This window comes from Hibiscus syriacus, unplaced genomic scaffold, assembly GCF_006381635.1.
Source record: "Hibiscus syriacus cultivar Baekdansim isolate YM2019G1 unplaced genomic scaffold, ASM638163v2 tig00110121_pilon, whole genome shotgun sequence".
Classification (NCBI taxonomy): Eukaryota; Viridiplantae; Streptophyta; class Magnoliopsida; order Malvales; family Malvaceae; genus Hibiscus; species Hibiscus syriacus.
In genome coordinates this window covers 277128-300524 of record NW_024062597.1, presented here as the reverse complement: position 1 = coordinate 300524, position 23397 = coordinate 277128, and the positions used below count along the sequence as shown (strand labels likewise).

The 23397-nt window shown below is 35.5% G+C and overlaps 2 pseudogenes; one reads left to right on the top strand and one right to left on the bottom strand.

Moving 5' to 3' along the window:
* LOC120215486 overlaps window positions 1-21962 on the top strand; it is a 37901-nt pseudogene extending 15939 nt beyond the window's left edge.
* Window positions 21963-22637: 675 nt separating this feature from the next.
* LOC120215485 overlaps window positions 22638-23397 on the bottom strand; it is a 41413-nt pseudogene continuing 40653 nt past the window's right edge.

The window sequence follows — 23397 nt, the reverse complement described above, 5'->3', positions numbered from 1 at the left end:
TGGTGAGATGATCCCATATCTCCTTAGATGTCTTCTTCTCCTCGATGCTTGACAATACTTCATCTGCTAATACTAGATGAAAGTTTACCATATCATTCTCATCCATTTCGATCCATTTGTTGTCGTATGTGAAATCTACCGGCCTTTCGCTGATAGCTGCTAGACAACTGTCTTTCCTCAGGATGACCTTCATCTTCAATTTCCACAATGAGAAATTTCTCCCATTGAATTTTTCAATATCAAATTTCGTTGCCATAGCTTCTAATACAGATAGCTCCCACTATTTCACTATCATGAATAGTTCTCTGGAACCTTCAAAAATGGGTATTTATAGTTGAAGTTTAAGGACAAATTTGTAAATACCCTAAATTACAATGACTAAAGTTTGTATTTTACCCTTTCTAAATGTTAATAAATGCTGCCACCGAAAATAATTTCCACCTAAAGTTTGGCCAACTTTAGGTGGTGCCACCTATTTTCAACAAATAAGTACCTTTTTTTATGCTTGCACATCTAGTAGTCGAATTAGTGATATATACAATGGAAGTTCTTCTCTTGATTTTGTCAGAAATTAAAAGAACTTGACTGACTTGTGAGTTAACCACACTCTTCATTTGTATTTATCTACGTTCTTTGATTTGGGAAAACAATTATGAATATTTATGGATTAACAATTGCTTTTCCCTCTCGGACACTTGTAAGCTTCAAACAAACAATAAATAATAAAACTATCCCTTCAATGATTTTTTGCCTTTTATTATTATTTTTTGTACTCGACATTATTTCTCTCTTGAATACTATTGAAATTGCCAGGTTTCTTGGAAATAACAGTCTGTCAGGTGCCATTCCCAGTCAAAAGAGTGAAGCTCTTCAGACTATGTAAGTCATTCTATCAGTCCAACTTGTTTCATTTTACATTCCTTCATGTTCCATATTCACTTTCAGCTAATATCCTTCCACATGCAGAGATTTATCATACAATTTACTATCAGGAAATTTGCTTTCTTGGGTGAACTCAGGCTTACAACTGTATGTTTTCTAAACCACGATACTTCCTTTACTTGCATTAGCTTTCGGATTTTAACACTGCTTCTTAATTTATGGCTTTTTCGGTGCTCGAATGGAGCTTCGTAATTGTTGAATCAATTGCAAATGAATACCAATAAGAGCTTGTTTCATGGCATTTTATGTAGGAACTTAGTGGGCGACAACTTCTCACTTAACAGCTTGAACATTTGGTGAGTTATAGTCTACGAAACCAAAAGCTTGCTATTATCTCTGCCAGGAAATGCATTCTTTTAATGATCCTAATCCAGAAATTGTTTCAAAATTCAGCAGGCATTTACCGTGAATAGAATGCCTTCAAAGAAGCTTCCCCTGCAACAGAGATGCTCTACGATGTACTAGCTAAAACTTTGGAACTATTATCTGTTACTAAAGTATTAATTATAAGACTTAAATCATGACTGACTAGTTTTTAATCTTTTGCTAACGTATTTCGATGTCTGCATTGTAAGATGCAAAGTTCTCGATCAAGTGTGGAGGCTCACAGATAATTTCTAATGGCATAGAATTTGAGGCTGATGAAAGACCCCTTGGCGCAGCGACATATGTCGTAAACAGCGCACAGAATTGGGCAGTTAGCAACGTAGGCTTGTTTGCAGATAGATAGAATGAACAGTATGAGGAAAACACCTTGGCACAAGTGAGAGATACTAACACTCCGGAGCTGTATCAGAGTTCAAGGCTGTCCCCTGGATCACTGAGATACTATGGCCTAGGCCTTGAGAATGGGCTCTATACCGTAAACTTGTTCTTTGCAGAAACGGGTTTCCCAGACTGATCATCGCAGTCTTGGAAGAGTCTAGCGAGGCGTATTTTTGACGTTTATATTCTGGTAATTGTTCTTTTGAAGTAGATATTCATACCATTAAGTAGAATACTTTCTATAATACCGCATAAAGTCTTCATCAGGGACCCCGGCAATTAAGGGATTTTGATATATCGAAGGAGGCAGACGGTGTTGAGAGAGCAATAACTAAGAATTTCACTGTTAATGTAACTGAGAACCATCTTGAAATCACCTGTTTTGGGCTGGTAAGCGGACTTTCTGTACACCAGAACAAGGTTATTATGGTCCCTCCATTTCAGCTATTAGCGTTGTTCCAACTAAGACACATTAACGGTTACATATCTTTTTGTATTATATGCTTCATGTGCTTATTTCCTGTTTTCTGTTTTTAATACATCTATTTTTTTTCTCAGATTTCATACCACCTGCCATTGGGTCTAAAGAGAACTGGACAAAATTGATTTTTATTCTTACACTTTCTGTTGTGGTCTTGGTTTCGACACTTATATGTTCAATTTTTTACGTAAAGCGAAAAAAAGAAGATGACGAGGAAGGTAAGAGCATCGGTTTTTTTTGAATCATGGTAATTGGTGATATGAGAGAACTCTTTTATTTTGCATTTCATTGCACCAACATACAACCTACTAATGGCCTTGACTCTGCAGTGCTGCATGATATCTGTCCCAGACTAATTACATTTAGTTATTCCGAGTTAAAAGCGGCCACCGAAGATTTCAGTTCTTCGAAGAAGTTAGGAGAAGGCGGTTTCAGAGCTGTCTACAAGGTATAGCATGCTCTACAGTTTTAGGATGCAACAAACATGGTGATTGCCAGACAAAAGGGAAAAAGTTCATTGCTAAGTTAGTTGACCTTATAGGGTACAATTTCAGATGGGACAGTGGTAGCAGTAAAGCAACTTTCAATAGCATCAGACCAGGGAAGGAGTCAATTTATTGCCGAGATCGCCACCATATCAGCCGTGCAACATCGCAATCTTGACAAACTACACGGGTGCTGCTTCGAAGGGAAAAGACATCTTCTTGTTTACGAGTTCCTCGAAAACAAAGGCCTTGATCAGGCACACTTTGGTATGATCAAACTAATATTCTCCTTCATTAACTAATCAACTTTAGAACCATAAAACTTAGGAAGAATGGATTGGAATCATATGATTTATCCGCGCAGAACATAGTGGCTTGCATCTCGATTGGCCTACCCATTACAATATATGCTTAGAAACAGCAAGGGGGTTAGCTTATCTTCATGAGGAGTCTAGGCCAAAGATAATACACAGAGAAGTTAAGGCAGGTAATATTATGCGTGATGCAGGACTGTGCCTCAAAATATCTGATTTTGGGTTGGCAAATCTGTATGATGACCGGAAAATGCATATAAGCACCCGAGTTGCAGGAACCATGTAAGCCCCTTTTGACTTTAGTTCATATATAGTTCCGGAATAATGTAAATCACATAACCAGATATAGTAATTTTATGTTAAAAGTGGCTACCTGGCTCCGGAATACGCAATGCGTGGGCATCTCACAGAGAAAGCTGATGTTGTTGGCTTTGGCATTGTTGCTTTGGAGATTCTTAATGGTAGACCAAACTCTGACAAGAGCATGGAGGATGATAAAATATATCTGCTCGAATGGGTAAGTATTAGGTGTTGTAACCGGTTTTCGTTCGGGCACGAATTGTTTATTTGGCGGGAAAATTGATATGAATAAATGGTTTTGAAAATAATTTGGGAGTCGCCATCGGCCTTTTGGGTCAGGTAGGTCGAATACCTAAAAATTATTTTTTAAAAGAGTTTTAAGAAAACATCAATTAAAAGATGAACTAATCTGCGTTTATAACCAAAAATTCGTTCTTTTTAATAATAAAAAGGGATTCGTGGTCGGTTACGTTTAGAGAAGGATTAGCACCCCTACAACGCCCAAAATTGGTACTTTTTAATTATAAATTGTCTCTATTATTAAAAATTTAAAAATTCAAAATATATTTAATTTATAATCCTATTATTTCAAAATTATAAAAATATTATTTATTTAAAAATATCAGAAAAGGACTTCTAGGTGCCTTAAGACAGTTCTTTTCTTTGATATTAATAAATATTAATTTAAATAAAATTAAATAATAATTTTTTATATCATTTATTTTTAAAATATCAGAATAGGACATCCAGTTGTATTAAGACTGCCCTTTTCTTCGATATTGAAAAATAAATATTAAAATTATTTTATTAAAAAAATAAATTATTATTTATTATATATATATTTATGACTACATAATAATAATAAAAATATTTAAATATATAAACAAGTAAAATTAAAACAATAAAAATACAATTAGAACTATATATCTAAAAGTAGTAAAATAAATGAAAATATTTAAAATTAGTGATTAAATTATAGTAAAATTAAAATTAAATACCTAATTCATAATTAATCAAAATTATAAGGATTAAACATGCTATATTTTTTATTTATTAATTTAGTGACTAAAATAAAATTATATAAAATTCGGATATTAGATTAAAATAAATTAAAACATACTATTCAGATTAAAATATTAATTATTTAAAATAACGGGCTAAATCTGTTATTTACCCTAAATATATTATTTTAATATAAAGAACTAAAATAAATAAAATTAAAATTAAAGAACCGAATTAAAAGGATTATAAATTGATTTAGTGACTAAAATGTAAAGTTTACAAATTAGGATGACTGCGGAAAGGATTTAACTTTTATTTAATTACAAACAGACCCCTCCCCAAAACGGCGTCGTTTGGGGAGGGCTATTTAAGTCCAAAATCGGCTGGCCCGAAGGGCCAGCTTCATTTCTCTCTCTTCCCTCTCTCTCTCTCTCTGAGAGAGAAAAATAATTCTCTCGCTTCTCTCTAAAAAAGAGAGAAGCTCTCCGGCCGGCAGCGCTTGCCGGCGTTGATCCGCGCCGACCACCGCCTTCCTGGACGTAGATCGGACCGTCCTAATGATGGCGATGGTCTTTTTTTTAAACGGCTCCGATCAGAGCAAATCTAAAAAATATACCTTCGGTTTTCGAAGGTTTTTGGTGATGTCTAGAGGCCGGTGGTGACTCGATCAAGGCGGTGGCTTTCACGGTAAGTCTCTCTCTCCTTCCTTTTGTGTTGTGGGGTTTTCTTTTTTTTGTTCTCGTTCTTCCTTTTTTTTTCTGTTGGCTACTCTCTCCTCTTTCTTTTTCAGGTTGGGTGATGGCTTTATAGCCATCACCTGCGCTTGTCTTGGACCGGTCGAAAGGTGGAGTTCGGTGAGTCACCGAGCTATGTGGGTGACTCACCCTAGAGCTTGCGACGGGCGGCGGGTGTTGAAGCAGCAAAGCTTCTGGATTCTCAGTGAGGCGGCGGTCGTCGTGGCGTGGGCACTGGCAGCTGGGACGTGTCCCTAGGGTTATGATACCCTAGGGTTTCCTGTTGGGTATCTCTGGACCGTTGGATCTTGCCAGATCCAACGGTAGCAAGCTGAGATCCATTTGTAATTGGGCCTGTAATTTATTATTTAATAATAATAATAATAATAATAATAAATAAAAATGTGTAAAAAAAAAATTAGTATCTTCAGCTGCCCCTCTTTGCTAATTCTTGTGTTAACAAGAATAGGGCAAAGACGAAAAGATAATATTTTTTTTATCCATTTGGCTTCACTTGATTATGATGGAGATGTTGAATAAATTCTTCTCTTTTTTCAGATGAATTCTTCTCATTATGAACTCTCCGCTGGGGATGATGCTAATATATCTCCTTCTGTGATAAAATTATGTAAAAGGTTGAACAAGCTCTTCTTATTGTGAACTTCTTCTTCTTCAGATGAGTTCTTCTCATTATGAACTTTCTCTGGAAAAGCTGATCCATTAAGTGATGGATTTGAGAAAAAGGTTGAACAAATTCTTCTCATTATGAACTTCTTCTTCCTTCTTCAGATGACGAGTTCTTCTCATTATGAACTCTACCTGGCAATGTCAATCCATCAAATGATGAATTTAAACAAAAGGTTGAACAAATTCTTCTCATATGACTTCTTCTTCCTTCTTCAGATGACGAGTTCTTCTCATTATGAACTCTACCTGGCAATGTTACCATCAAATGATGAATTTAAACAAAAGGTTGAACAAATTCTTCTCATTATGAACTTCTTCTTCCTTCTTCAGATGAGTTCTTCTCATTATGACTTTCTCTGGAAAGCTGATCCATCAGTGATGGATTTGAGCAAAAGGTTGAACAAATTCTTCTCATTATGAAATTCTTCTTCCTTCTTCAATGACGTTCTTCTCATTATGAACTCTACCTGGCAATGTTAATCCATCAAATGATGAATTTAAACAAAAGGTTGAACAAATTCTTCTCATTATGAACTTCTTCTTCCTTCTTCAGATGACGAGTTCTTCTCATTATGAACTCTCTCTGGAAAAGCTAATCCATCAAGTGATGGATTTTAATCTTTGCTAAAATCTTTGAAATTCCTGTTAAAATTCAACATGGATGAAAATGAATGAAAATGCACCTATTTTTGCAAATGCCTAAAATGATCATGAATGTTAAGTTATTGATTTCAGATTGGTGAACTGAGTATTTCTTCAGTTGTAAAACCCAATAATCTTTCTTCTTCAAATCAGAGAATCTATCATCTTTGACAAATGTAGATGTAGATATAATGTCACAAAATCTCTTGAGAATAAACTCAATAGTATAGGCTCTTGAAAAGCTTGCATTCATGCAACATGTTGATTCTGATAACAACTCATCTGATTATGAAGTGATCTTTCAAGAGGATTTAGTAGATATCGATAGTTCTTTTAATACCGAGAAAATCATGAATTCTAATTCTGATGAGGAGAGTAAACTGTTATACTTGAAAAGAATAGGATTTCAGATGCTATGTCTTCAATAGTCATAGAGATATATCCTGATTCATCAATTGCAGAGTTGACAGATTTTATATGTACTCTCAAATGCTAAGGCTGCTGACGCACTCTTCTGGTAAAAGGTAGGAAGCCATTATGCAATGATCCCAATTACAAGAAAAGGCGAAACTTGGGCTATGATTTTTGGGAAAGATAATAGAAGAAGCTTGAAAGAAGCTTCTTAATGAAGACGATCATGCATTTCATCTTTTAATTCCAATGAATGGTTCTGTGGTTCCTACCAAACCAGATCAATAACTCAAAGAACACTTCCAGAAGATGCTATTGGTCTTCTTATTTCTACTATGAGCACATTCATCTTTCAAATCCAATTTGGTTTTATGGTTCATACCAAACCAGATCAGATAACTCAAAGAACACTTCCAGAAGATGCTATGAGCACATTCATCTTCCAAATCAATGATTGGTTTTTTGAGGTTCATACCACATTCATCTTCCAAATTCAATGATTGGTTTTTTGGTTCATATCAAACCAGATCAGATAACTCAAAGAACACTTCCAGAAATGCTATGAGCACATTCATCTTCCAAATTCAATGATGGTTTTTGAGGTTCATACCAAACCAGAGATAACTCAAAGAGAACACTTCCAGATATGAGCACATTCATCTTCCAAATTCAATGATTGGTTTTTTGAGTTCATATCAAACCAGATCAGATAACTCAAAGAACACTTCCAGAAAATGCTATGAGCACATTCATCTTCCAAATTCAATGATTGGTTTTTTGAGGTTCATACCAAACCAGATCATATAACTCAAAGAACACTTCCAAAAGATACTATTGAGTCTACGACACTTGTTCTACTTGAATCTGATGAGATGGAAATACTTCTAGGTTTCCCTAAAAGCCATATACAAATCTGTATAGAAACATGTTCCATGGTGGTATCAATGTCCTGTCTCTTTTCTCTGGGATCAATGATGCAGAGGTTGCCTTTTACTGTCTTGGCATACTTTTGAAAACAGATGTGCAAGAACTGAATGATGATCGGTTGGAGCAATTGATGAGTAGTTTTAATGGACTCAACCTTGTTGTCGGGGGCATCTATTGTAACAACCTTACTGGAAGAAATAAGCATCATTCATGGGCTTAAAGATTTTTGTTGGTGCATTTACTTGTAATGATTGCTACAACGAACTGTCTTTTCTACTGCTTCAATATACCCCATTCTTTTTGAATCATGGAACAGTTTAGTTGACAGTAAAACTTGTCATCTTCCACTTTTGGAATATTATAACCAATGCTACCCTATATAACCAGAGTGCAAATAATAACTTGTTCATGGCTTTCTGATGATGACGATTTGCTTATTTTGTATTCCATGCCTTAAAAGTATTACATAAGTGATATCAAAATCTTTAACTTATTTCAAAATTATGTTAATCCATAAAAATAAATTGAATTTTGAAAAATGAATCTCAATAAATTGAACTTGAAATAGATAGAATTGTATTCAAAGTTATGGCAAGCATAAGATGATAAAATTCAAATGACTCACAAATTATTAGCATAAGTATTTCTAAATTAATCAAATTGAACAATTTAGAGAAATGATGTAGCTTTTGTCTGGAAGATCTCAAACGTTGTCAAAATGCTTGTAGATGTGAAGTTCTCCCAACTGTCAAAATCTTAAGAGAGTTCAATTGCCATATGCCTAATATCAATGCATTTGAGCCGCCCTTTCAGGTTTCAACTCAAATCCTCCCTTGGTACAAGACGCCCTTTGCGGGTTTCATCTTGACCCTTTTTCTTTTTCTCTTTTTTTTTTATTTTTTTTCTTTTTTTTCTTTCTTTTTTTTTCTTCAAGCAAATATTTCTTAACAGAATCGAGTTTATTGGATTTCTCAGAATTTTCCATCCATTTCTGCCAAGATCATGCTCCTCCAGAAAGGCCTTTTTCACAACGTATGGCCCTTCCAATTAGGCATCCATTTCCCACGGAAATCTTTATGTATAGGCAAAAATTTTTAGTACTAGATCACCTCTTGGAATTCTCTGGATGTACTTTTGTCATGAGACTTCATCATCCGTTTCTGATACATCTGTCCATGGCAAATAGCTTTCATCTTTTCTCCTCAATAAGGTTCAATTGATCAAATCTAGCTTGGATCCATTCAGATTCATCCAATTTTGTTTCTCTCAAATTTGAAGCGATGGAATCTCCTTCAATTGGTAAGATGCTTCCATCCCATAGACTAAAGAAAAGGCGTTGCCCCAGTAGATGTTCGAACAGTAGTTCGGTATGCGTATAGAGCAAAAGGTAACTTCTCGTGCCAATCTTTGTAAGTTTCAGTGGTCTTTGTAATGATTCTCTTGATGTTCTTATTTCCTACTTCAACTGCCCCATTCATCTTTGGACGATATGCCACTGAGTTTGCATGTTTGATCTTAAACTGTGCACAAAGTTCGGTCATTTTGTTGTTCAGGTTCAGAGCATTATCTGTAATGATCCTTTCTGGTAGGCCATACCGGCAAACTATCTCTTTCTTTATGAATTTGCAGACTGTGGACCTCTTAATATTGGCATATGAAGCAGCTTCAACCCATTTGGTAAAATAATCAATTGCCACAAGGATGAAGCAATGTTCATTCGATGCTTTTGGTGTGATTGCTCCAATGACATCTATTCCCCACATAGAAATGGCCAGGGTGCTGTCATTACATGTAAAGGAGATGGGGGTACATGAATCTTGTCTGCATATATCTGGCATTTATGACATTTCCTTGCATAATCAATGCAATCTGTGTGCATGGTAGCCCAATAGTATCCATATCTCATTATTTTTCTGGCCATGGAAAGACCATTTGCATGTGTTCCACATATTCCACTGTGTACTTCTTCAATGATGCTTCTAGCTTCACTGGTATTTAAACATCTCAATAGCATTTGATCATTGCTTCTTCTATACATAATCTCTCCATCAAGAAAATATCCAGCAACCATTCTTCTCAAGGTTCTTTTATCAATTTCAGATGCATTTTGTGGATAACTTTGATTTTTGATATATTGCAAGATATCATAATAGCATGGTTTACCATCTACCTCTTCTTCCACACTATAACAATGTGCAGGAATTTCATATACTTGCATTTTGATTGGCATCATATCAACTTTCTTAGTTGCCTGAAACATAGCAGCTAATGTAGCCAAAGTATCTGCCATTTGATTTTCTTCTCGAGGGAGATAATTGAAGGTGACTCTCTCAAATTCTTTCACTAATTTGAGGGTAACATTTTGCTATTCCAACAATTTGGGATCTTTTGTTTCCCATTCTCCTCGCAATTGATACACCACTAATGATGAATCTCCATATATCTTGAGACATTTGATTTTTATTTCTATAGCTGCTTTCAATCCCATGACACAAGCTTCGTATTCCGCCATGTTATTGGTGCAAAAGAACTCCAGTCTACTTGTAAAGGGATAATAAATATTTTCTGGAGAAATTAACACTGCCCCGATTCCTCGTCCCAAGGCATTGGATGCTCCGTCAAAGTAAAGCTTCCAAGATGCAGATGCATCATTTGTTCTGACTTCTTCATTCATGGATATGCACAACAAATCTTCATCGAGAAAATTAAAACTCAAAGGCTGATAATCATTTGATACACGACTGGCCAGAAAATCAGCTATGACACTTCCTTTTATCGCTTTTTGGTTGACATATACAATATCAAACTCAGATAATAACATTTGCCATCTAGCCATTCTGCCTGTCAAAGCTGGTGATTCCATTAAGAACTTTAAAGGATCAAGTTTGGATATCAACCAAGTAGTATGGTATAACATATATTGTCTGAGTCTTCGAGTAGCCCACACCAAGGCACAACATAATTTTGTATTGGTGGATATCGAATTTCACAATCAGTAAATTTCTTGCTCAGATAGTAATAGCTTTTTTTTCTTCCAGATTCATCATGCTATCCTAGTACACATCCCATCGAATTTTCGAAGACCGTCAAGTAAAGAATTAACGGTCTATCATGCATTGGTGATACTAAAATAGGGGCATTGGATAAATATTTCTTAATAATATCCAAAGTTTCTTGACATTCATCATTCCAGACTTCAGGATTGTTCTTTCGAAGTAATTTGAACACTGGATCACATTTGTCAGTTAATTGAGAATGAACCGAGATATAATTTAATCTTCCCAAAAGCCTCGAACTTCTTTTTTTGTATTGGGTGGTGGAAGATCTTGAATTGCTTTTACTTTATCTGGATCAATCTCAATTCCTTTTTTACTGACCACAAATCCCAAAAGTTTCCCGGAAGTTACCCCAAAAGTGCATTTAGCGGGGTTGAGCTTTAATTGATACTTCCTCAATCTCTGGAAAAGCTTTCTCAGATTTTGAATATGTTCTTCTTCAGTTCGGGATTTGGCAATCATGTCATCTACATATACTTCAATCTCTTTGTGCATCATGTCATGAAACAAAGTTACCATGGCTCTTTGATACGTTGCCCGTGTATTTTTCAATCCAAATGGCATCACTTTATAGCAGAATGTGCCCCACATGGTTACAAATGTTGTTTTTTCCATGTCTTTAGGATTCATTTTTATCTGATTATATCCTGAAAAGCCATCCATAAATGAAAACCATGAGTGTCCTGCAGTATTGTCCACCAAGGTGTCTATGTGGGGTAATGGAAAGCTATCTTTCGGACTAGCTTTGTTAAGATCTCTGTAATCCACACACATTCGAACTTTCCCATTTTTCTTTGGTACGGGAACAATGTTGGCTACCCATTCTGGGTATTTGGCTGCCTGTAGGAAACCTGCATTGATCTGTTTCATCACTTCATCTTTGATCTGCAACAACATTTCTGGCCTCATTCGCCTGAGCTTTTGTTGGACCGGTTTATATTCTGGATTGATTGGAAGCTTATGCATCACTATATCTGTACTCAAACCAGGCATATCTTGATAAGACCAGGCGAAGATATCTTTGAATTCTTGAAGAAGATTTATCAATTCTTGTTTTATCTGGATTGTCAGAGTAGTACCAATTTTTACCTCTTTCATTTCTTCATCTGTTCCCAGATTCACAGTTTCAATCTCTTCTTTGTGAGGTAGAATTTGTTTATCTTCTCTTTCTACCAGTCTTAATAATTCAGTAGGAACATCACATTCCAGTTCATCCTCACACCCATTGATTTCTTCCAGACATATGGGCTGCTCTAAATTTATCTCTGATTAAATTTAGGAATAAACATGCTATTAACATGGTGATACCTGCAAATTTAAGTCGGACATATTCCGAAAGAATATAGTAAATTTATGAAATAAATAAATGTAAAAATGTAGAAAATGTAAAGAATGATTGCCATCTGAAAATTTTAAAGAAAATTTCTTATATTTAACTTAATTTCCTTTACAAGATAACAAAAAAATTTTCATACTTTTGAGCTAAACATAAAGATTAGTTCTGAATATTACTCTGCGTTAATATTAAAAACTATAGGAAGGTCTTCAGTGGTCCAATTGTTGAGTGTTTCTCCAGGAAAACATGGGCGAATCCTATCCAAGTATTTGCCAGTGTTGTTGTCATTCATGATCATGTTGATAAATAATTCATTCATAGCTTCTTCAAATATGCTTTGATCTTTCATCAACTTTTCTTCTTTAAAGGCCTCAACAAGCTGTTGTTCTACATTAATTGTTCCCCCTGATCTGAATGTGGTCTTCAATTGTGGGAAAGACATGTGTTCCCAAAGGATTTCTTTCCCTTTCAACCTTGCCTTTCTGTCTTCACATCTTCTTTTCATCTTTGTTCTTTTGCTGAAATTGGGCTTAAATCCAAGCCCAAAACGATCTTTCTTCATCTTTATACTTACAGGAACTGAAATCCCTTGAAGATTCTTTCCTAAACCTTTCCCAGCTTTAGCTCCGATGCCTAAAGTTTGTCGTACCATCATCTTGGTACAATTAGATAATCTGGGATATGGAATTTTGATTCCTTCTGCAATAAAGGTTGCATTGACAAATTCAAGAGATCGGAAAGAGCATTCAAGAGCATCATCATTGGTTTCAATATATGGAACATCACTTGTTACAGACGTAATGATTTCTTCTTCAGCTCCGACACATATTAGTTGTCCATCAACAAAAAATTTCAATTTATGATGCAATGAAGAAGGAACGGCTCCTGCTGAATGAATCCATGGCCTCCCTAATAAATAATTATATGTAGGGTGGATGTCCATCACCACAAAGTCAATATTGTGCACGACTGGTCCAATTAACAATGGTATTTCCATTTTCCCGAGCACCTCTTTTTGAGTACCATCAAAGGCTCGTACTACATTCTGATAGCTCTTCATGTGTGATTTATCCACAGGCATTCTTTGAAGTGTGACTAGAGGCATCAAGTTGAGAGCAGATCCATTGTCAATCAATACTCCTGGAAAAACATGACCATGACATGTGTAGTGATATTCAAAGCTTTTACTGACCCCATTCCGCCTTCAGGTATTTCATCATCCGTGAACGTTATATAATTGTCAGCGGCTATATGTCCCACAATTCTGTCCAGTTTATTGATGGATATATCTTCAGGGATAAATGTTTGATTGAACATTCTCATCAAAGCATTTTTATGTGCTTCTGAATTCATCAATAGATCAAGAATAGAAATTCTCGCTTGTTGTTTGTGTAGTTGTTCAACCACACTATACTCACTATGTTTCAGGAATTTCAAAAATTCTTGAGCTTGTTTTTCTGTTACAGGCTCATTGAATACTGGAGGGGATTCATCATCAAATACCTGCTTCTGAATTCAATAGATCAAGAATAGAATTCTCGCTTGTTGTTTGTGTAGTTTTCAACCACACTATACTCACTATGTTTCAGGAATTTCAAAAATTCTTGAGCTTGTTTTTCTGTTACAGGCTCATTGAATACTGGAGGGGATTCATCATCAAATACCTTTTGGGGTATTACCATGGCTTTTCCTTTTGCTTTCACTTGTTCTGAAGCATTGGATGTTTCGGGAGAGTAACATCTCCCACTTCTTGTAAAGAATCCGACTTCACTCACTGCTTCAGATGTCGAACCCAGACTCTGTATTTTCTCTTCTGTTTTTTCTAGAGAAGCAGATCCTCCTACCATTGAAACATTGGTAGTATAATTCCAAGGTACTCTGCGGGTATCCTTGTATGGAAATGGTAGAGGAGTGGTGATAACTACTTTTGACTTTATTGGTTCAGGAATCATCATAGAGATTTCACATTAATGATCACAGGATCATTTGTTCTCTGACTAGGTTTAGAATCCTCTGATGAACAAACATCATCTTCTTTTTTCCCTGGCTCTTCTTCAAAGAATTCTATCTCTCTGCTATTCATCAATTTTTGTACCAAATCCCTAAACTCAGGACATAGTTGAATTTCATGCCCCTTCTCTTGATGATATTCACAATAATTCTTGCATTCATTATGCTTTGGCCTGAATTGTTGTGGATTATACGGCTAAAGAGAGTTGTTGGAATACCCAAACAAAGGAGATTTAATTTCAGAATGTCAGTTTTTGCTTCTTTCTGTTCTCTTCCTGAATTGCATTCACGTTTTTATCTCCATGATTTGGCAATGGATGATTTGATGTAGATGGTGAATTGAATTCCAACTTTCCAGTATTGATCAAATTTTGAACCACCCTTTTGAATGCCAAACAGTTTTCAATAGAATGACCCGTAATTCCTTCATGGTAAACACAGTGTGCCTTTACATCATACCATGGAGGGAATGGTGGGTTGCATGGGGACCAAAGGATAGGCTGTATGACATCTGCTTTTAACGCGAATCATAGATCTCAGCATATGGTACTGGTAAAGGTGTAAAAGAAGACCTTTCATTTTCCTTTCGAGATACTCTGGACTCTGCTCGATTAGTGTTGTTTCTTCTTTTTAACCCTTGGTTGGGTTATTGTAACACTTTTCGATGAATCCTTGTTGTAAGAATTGCATTGTTGACTTTATTCTCTTTTTTCCGGTACATAGGTCTTTTGGAACTAGACCCCTCATTTGATTCAATTTTGCCACTTTTCAAGACATTTTCAATGAGTTCTCCAGAAATGACCAAATCTGCAAAATTTTTGGTTGCATTCCCCATTAGATGATTTAAATAAGGAGCTTTCAATGTATGGACAAATATTACTGTGGCCTCTTTTTCTGACAAAGGTGGTTGAACCTGTGCTACCGTGTCACGCCATCTCTGAGCATACTGTCTGAACGTTTCATTATTCTTTTTCTCCAAATTTTGGAGAGTCCATCTATCAGGGACCATGTCTCTTACGTGGCGATACTGCTCTAAGAATGCTTTAGCCAGATCTTCCAGGATCTATGTTGGCTTTGGTCAATTGAGTATACTATTTTAAGCTGGTCCTGTCAAACTATCTTGAAAGCAATGAATTAACAATTTCTCGTCTTTCACATATCCTGCCATTCTGCGACAAAACATAGTAATGTGGGATGAAGGGCATGTGGTACCGTCATATCTATCAAATTCGGGAGCTTTGAACTTGATGGGGAGATTAGTCTGGAACCAAACTCACTCCTAGCGTCAATCCATAGAAGATTCAGTTATTTCCATGAATTTCATTCGTTCTTCTAAGCTCTTGATCTGTTTGGTCAATTCTTCATTTACTTTTTCTTTTTCATTCAGCTCATTCAAATCGGGGATTAAATGCTCAGTATTAAAATCCCCTATTTTCACATCTGATATAAGTGGATTTTTGCTTGAAGATGCAGGATCTACTTGTCGATTTTCATGTGGTTTGGCTTCTTGAAATGCTGATGTGCGAGCATTGATTTGTATAGTGTAGTACCAGAGTGATAAATTGGTTCTGGTGGAAAACCTAAGGATACATAGGTTCTTGGTCGAAAGATACAAGATTTTCATGCATTTTTCCAATGATAGCCTGTCTTTTAAACATGTCTTCTATTTTTCTGCATCATGCTGTCTTGTGAATTTGCAATACTGGCTTCAATTTTCTCCAACTTCATTCTCATTTCTGCTTGTTCTTTATTATGCTGTTCCTCAATACGTTATATTTTATCCTCCATAATTCTCTTAGTAGCTTGTCTAGTACCGTAGTGATGTTGTATTTCTCTTTTGGCCAGAATAACTGCGATTGAAAAATCTTCTGATATTATTATATTATTTTTTTTCAAATTTTAATTAATGAATTTTATCTTAATAATAATAATTATACATAATAAAATATGCAATGAATAATGAATGTATGCAAAATGCATGTATGCAAAAGGTATGATCCAAAAAGTAACTGTCATAGAACAACTTTCATCGGCATACAAAAGTTCTTTATAATATTCATAACTACAGATAAGGCGTAGCTTTCCTATTAAGCTCTATAATTTCTTTCATTAGCCATGACACCTTCTTTCCGAACTTAGAAACTGGATCAACGTGATGCTCAATTATTTTAGCTTCAACAGCTAGTTCCCCAACATATCTAGCAACTTCGCTCATTTGTACCATGGCCTCGAATACCATATTACTTCTTTCTTCACTTCTTTCTACATAGAATCAGTTGACTTTTGCCATTGTTCATTAGTTCCTTTAAGAGTTTGCTCTATTCAGTGATTCTGACTTGACAATTGTGCAGAATTTTTTCAAGATCTCTAATGCGTCTTCGTAGTGAAGCACTTTCCTCATTACTTTCTTTGAGATCAATAGGTCCTAGACGAACCTTTTCTTGGAATAATAACTCTTCAAGTTGCAAAATGTAAGCATTAAACTCTGCATTTTTGTTTCTAGACTGATCCAGATCTTCTTCAAGTTTTGTTCGTGCTTCTTGCATTCTTTGATTAAGCTTCTGGATTTGAACATTCTTGTTTCTGCATCTTTGCATCCAATTGCTAGCCACTTCTTTCTCTACCTCAAGTTTGGTGTTGAAATTCTTTCTTTCCAGCTCCCATTTTTCTTTTCAATATTGAACTCTTCAATCTTGGCCCCTGACTTCAAGTTCAGCAATCAGCTGGTTCATTTCAGATTCAAATCCCTTGAACATGATATTTTTCTCACCTTCAAATTTATCAAAGATGTCATTCTTCATCTCTTCTAAATCTTTGGCTCGATCCCTTTCTCTTTGCATTTCATTCATGATCTCGTGGTGTTCAGCTTTGTGTTTTATAATTCGCTCTCTTCTGTCAACCTCAATCTTCCATTTTTTGCTTTCCTTTCTCAAGGCTTTTGAGTAGACGGCTATTCTTTCCTTTCAGATCTTCAACTCGACTTCTCGATATTCAATTCTCTAGTCATCTGTACTGTTGATGGCTTGGTCCTGATGCTTTCCGGATTTATATAACTCCTGGTAATTTTTCTTTAATGCTCTAAATTCACCATCAACTTTTTCTTTGTTTTCTCTCAACATTGCACATTGTGATGAATGAAAGTCAATGTCAACACAACATAGCTTATCTCTCATTTGCTCTAATTCTCTCGACCAGCATTCTCTTCTTCAAACTCAACTCAGGATTTCAATCTCTGATGGAACCACCTTAATGCGATCTTCCATAGAGATATCCTCATTTTGATCTGGTAGAGGAATATTTTCATTTCCTGATAGATCCCATTCCTCATAATCAGGAGTTAGCATTTCTTTTGCTGCTTTAGCTCGGATACAAAAGTTGTTTCCAAGCTGTAACGGCTTCCATGATATTTCTTATAATTTTGCTGTGGAATGCGAACTCAGATGAATGTAATCCAGTGGTGACAGGTACAAATTGACGACCTTCATACTGTCTTATGACCAAGTGGTGCATATTCAATTCCTCCCCCACAATCCGAGCAGTATTATCCAGTTGTAATCACCACATTTGTAAAAGAATTCTCTTTGGATTTGCCATGGGGCTCGCCAAACAATGTCATTGCTTTGCAGATTTCGAAAGGCTTTAATCCACATATCTTTCTTAATTTCTTTCGGCCATTCTTGTTCCAGAAATTCTTTTAATGGTAATAATCCTTATTAAAGCGCCTGTATGAAACCTTTTCTGTCCTCCAGAAATGGCTACGGATCCAAACATATAACAATTGGGTACACCCTGAGAATCGTCCACCTCCTAGCTTTCTACAAGCATTTAACGATCTGAAAGTCTCTGCTAGAATTTCAGAAGCAGGATTATCTTTTTTGGTAGTTGCTCAAACAAATCTACTACTTCAGCTCAATATATCCCAATACTTTGGGAAGATGACCATACTATACATACCCAAAGCAAATAGATCAATTGTACTTTAGTGTCTGGATGACTCTGAATAAGTTCTTAATGTTGGTCCAAGCAATGCCTTCGCTTTCGCCTTTTTGTTTTGTACGGGATGCCACCCATTCTTCTCGACCCGGCAATCTTTGCTAATTTAACTCGAAAGGGTTGAGTTTTAATTGACTTTGAATAATTCGATTTTCCAAAGCCCCTTCTATATGTAGCAAAGTTGTGTACTCTTCAATAGTAGGACCCAAGTCCTCTTTATTGAGAGTGAAGCAATTGTACCCTGGATTCCAGAATTGAATTAGGGCTCGAAGTAAGTCATCATCAACTTCGAATAGAGTAAATATGGGATGTCTCCGTAAGTATGATAAAACTGCAACATTTTGTTTGAGTCCCAACTTTCCAAATGCTTCGCAAATCTTGCATGTCATTTCTTTTTAGCGAAACTGAGCATAACTGGCCGTCTGATACATAATCTTGCACTGTCCCTCCTTGTCTTTGTAAGTCTCAGCCCTGTCTTACTTCTGAGTTTAGAATTATTTGATTTGAACACTTTTTATCCATGGATGAAGGCTTTCCAATGACAATTAACACGAGGATCAATGCCTTTTATCCTGTATGATGCTATGCAAACAAAAAAATAAAAACACACAAAAAGAATGAATTAGTTTACATAATAAATTTAATAATAATATCTACCTAAATATCTTTATTTAAACATGCTTTTTCATAATTTAAATAATTTAATTCACATGTAATTTTATCGGTAAGAAATAAATAAATAAATTAAAAAAAGTTAGAATTCATTTCTCCTGTGTGTACACCTATTTTGGACAAAATTTCGGCATGGCTTCAGATCGAAGAGTTTCTAGGGTTTTATATGCAGGGTTTCAGATCTAAGAATAAAGGTACCCGAACTGTCCTTGTTGATGCCCCCTTGGGCTATCAAACCCTCATCTTAGTCCATTACAGACTTTAAAACGAATCGAGTTCATTCGAGGGACACATTTCTCTATGCCTGACACGGAGAATAAATTCTCACGAAGACATAGAGCATATGAACCCCGAAAGTTACTTGCTAGGTCTGGCACGGAGAATAAATTCTCACGAAGACGTCGCTTTCACTCCCACTTAAAAGTGACAAACTCAATTATAGAGCTTTATGTTAGCAATGCAGTGTTGTGTGTGAGGAAAATGTTCAAACCTCTGACAGAAAAATAAATAATGAAATAAAATACTTGCAATAAAATATTAATAAGAAAATATAATACTATGAAATAATAAGTATATAAAAAAATTTGAAAAGAAATAATTATAAATTAATATGAATTTTAATTTTCTAATTAAGAGCAATTAATAATTGATTTAAAGTTTGGCCATCCCCATAAGTCGCCAAGCGTTGTACCGTTTTCGTCCGGGCACGAATTTTTTACTTGGCGGGAAAATTGATGTGAATAAATGGTTTGAAATAATTTGGGAGTCGCCATCGGCCTTTTGGGTCAGGTAGTCGAATACCTAAAAATTATTTTTTTAAAAGAGTTTTAAGAAACATCAATTAAAGATGAACTAATCTGCGTTTATAACCAAAATTTGTTCTTTTTAATAAAAAGGATTCGTGGTCGGTTACGTTTAGGGAAGGATTAGCACCCCTACAACGCCCAAAATTGGTACTTTTTTTAATTATAAATTGTCTCTATTATTAAAAATTTAAAATTCAAATATATTTAATTTGTAATCCTATATTTCAAAATTATTAAAAAATATTTATTTATTTAAAAATATCAGAAAAGGACTTCTAGGTGCCTTAAGACAGTTCTTTTCTTTGATATTAATAATATTAATTTAAATAAAATTATAATAATTTTTTATAGCATTTATTTTTAAAATATCAGAATAGGACATCCAGTTGTATTAAGACTGCCCTTTTCTTCGATATTGAAAATAATATTAAAATTATTTTATTAAAAAAAAATTATTATTTATTATATATATTTATGACTACATAATAATATAAAATATTTAAATATATAACAAGTAAAATTAAAACAATAAAATACAATTAGAACTATTATTTAAAAGCAGTAAAATAAAAATATTTTAAATTAGTGATTAATTATAGTAAAATTAAAATTAAATACCTAATTCATAATTAATCAAATTTAAAGGATTAAACATGCTATATTTTTATTTATTAATTTAGTGACTAAATAAATTATATAAAATTTGGATATTAGATTAAAATAAATTAAAACATACTATTCAGATTAAAATTAATTATTTAAAATAACGGACTAAATCTGTTATTTACCCTAAATATATTATTTTAATATAAGGACTAAAAATAAATAAAAAAATTAAAGAACCGAATTAAAAGGATTATAAATTGATTAGTGACTAAAATGTAAGTTTACAAATTAGATGACTTCGGAAAGGATTTAACTTTTATTTAATTACAAACAGACCCCTCCCCAAAACGGCGTCGTTTGGGGAGGGCTATTTAAGTCCAAAATCGACTGGCCCGAAGGGCCAGCTTCATTTCTCCTCTCTTCCCTCTCTCTCTCTTCTCTGAGAGAGAAAAAAAATTCTCTCGCTTCTCTCTAAAAAAGAGAGAGGCTCTCCGGCCGGCAGCCGCTTGCCGGCGTTGATCCCGCCGCCGACCACCGCCTTCGGTGGCCGGAATAATTTTTTTTACATTAAAACGTAGATCGGACCGTCCTAATGACGGTTCCGATGGTCTTTTCTTTTAAACGGCTCCCGATCGGAGCAAATCTAAAAACTATACCTTCGGTTTTCGAAGGTTTTTGGTGACGTCTAGAGGCCGGTGGTGACTCCGATCAAGGCGGTGGCTTTCACGGTAAGTCTCTCTCCTTCCTTTCCTTGCTGTGTTGTGGGGTTTTCTTTTTTTTTGTTCTCCGTTCTTCCTTTTTTTTCTGTTGGCTACCTCTCTCCTTTTTTTCTTTTTCAGGTTGGGTGATGGCTTTATAGCCATCACCGGCGCTTGTCTCGGACCGGTCCGAAAGGTGGAGTTCGGTGAGTCACCGAGCTATGTGGTGACTCACCCCTAGAGCTTGCGACGTGGGCGGCGGGTGTTGAAGCAGCAAAGCTTCTGGATTCTTCAGCGAGGCGGCGGCGTCGTGGCGTGGCACTGGCAGCTGGGACGTGTCCCTAGGGTTATGATACCCTAGGGTTTCCTTGTTGGGTATCTCTGGACCGTTAGATCTTGCCAGATCCAACGGTAGCAAGCTGAGGCGGCTGGGAGAATAGGGAAACCCTAATCTGGTTTAGGGTTTCCATTGGGCTAGCTTAGTTGGGCCAGAATTGGGCTCCGGGATCCATTTGTAATTGGGCATGTAATTTATTATTTAATAATAATAATAATAATAATAATTATTATTATAATAATAATAATAATAATAATAATAATAAAAAATAAAAATGGGTAAAAAAAAAATTAGTATCTTCATTAGGCAATCCTTGTACCCACTTGTTTTCCATTGGCTTCAAAAGGACATATAAGTTCATGATGAATGAATATTTTTTTCAACAATGTTTCCAGGCATGGGTTCTATACGAAAATAACCAAAGCCTGGAACTGATTGATCAAAATTTAATAGAGTTCGATGAAAATGAAGCTCTTCGAGTGGTCAGGGTGGCACTTTTGTGCACTCAGGGGTCACCATCGTTGCGGCCACCCATGTCCCGTGTAGTGGCTATTCTTGCTGGAGATATCGAAGTGACCGGTGTTATAACCAGACCAAGTTATCTTACTGACTGGAGTTTCGAGGATTTAACACGCAGGTTTGTGACCCAAGGTGCACAAACGTCAACTGCATCTGAGAATAGTGGCATCCACGATCAGAACATGATAAGTTCACGCCAAGGGGGCGGCACCAATTTGATCTCGAATAAATGTCGATGAATTCAGTGACACAGTAGAAGGAATGCGAGAGATTTATGTTCTTGAAGATATCTCAGTAAGACAGAACTTTGGTGTGTTGGACAATTATAAGTTTGCGTGAAAGAAAAGAAATGATAGATGAACGGTGACATCTCGATCTCATATCGGAAGACTCTGAGAATACTAAACTGTCTTATCACTCATCATGGGATCAAATATTGTTTTATGTAAAATAATTCTTTTATAATTTATTTGAAGTGATTATAGAGACAGTGTAAGTCAATGATTAATGGATTGTTTTAAATTAAAGGAACTAGTATTGTTTTAAATTTATTATCCTTTCTTCAAATGAATTGACACCAGTTCAGCTTGAAATTTAAATACAGCACAGATATAAGTTGTTCATAACATACCAAATCAGTTTTTTATTAATTAATTCCACTCCAAATTCCTCAATTATTATAGAAATATAGACAGTTGTGTAAGTTGCTCTTGGACTGCCTACACAAATATTGTTAACCGGCGAAGACACTAACTATGGTTATTAATATATTATCTCTTCTTTTTTTTTAAACGACAAAACATCTTCCATCCCGAAAACAAGAAATCAGGGGGAACTCCAAATCAGTTTCTCACAAAAAAGAGGAGAGATGGAAGAGGATAATTAAGAAAAATAAACGATAGTAACTGATTTGTTGGATCACAGGGTTTGAGCGCCAGATGAAGATGAAGACATCACAGAGAGAACCTCTTTCACAGATGCCATTACACTTGAAGCCGCTTTCAGAACTTCCTGAGAACACCCTGGTTTCACTATGGTACGGACCTGAGAGGGAAAAACAAAAACAAAAACAAAGAAGAAACATACAATCGTAAACAACACTTACTCGTATGCTTTACCTTTCAAATCCACAGTAGCTGGATGAATAGCCGGTTTTCCAATTGCCAAAGGATTGGGGTTTTGAGACCAGCACTTCACAGTCATCATTGCCTAAGATTTAGCAAACGCAATCAAAGTCAAGCCTTATAGTGAGAATACGCTGTGAAAGAAAATGAAATGAGGGTTAATAGTTGTCAACCTAAATCATGCGTTATACTAAAACAAAATACAAAACTCAACAGTAATTGGTGCAGCACCACAGCGCTACTTGTTTACTGGATTCTTTAGGTTAGTTATAGTTGCCATGTAACCATTTAAACCAGCTGCAAGTATATGGTAACAGACATGTCCAAGAACCTGAAACAATTCATCATTATTAATAGAGGGAGAATATTAAAACAGGAAAAGGAAACATAACCACACTTTAATGATAACTTACGTAGGAATAATCACAGTCAAACTTTGATGGCAAGGATCCACGAGCCTGACAGCCAAAGAAGTGGCAGATAGCATTAAATTTTTTACCCTTTTAAGTACCTGCTTTCTGCACAGAACAACAGAGAAACAAGTGAGTAA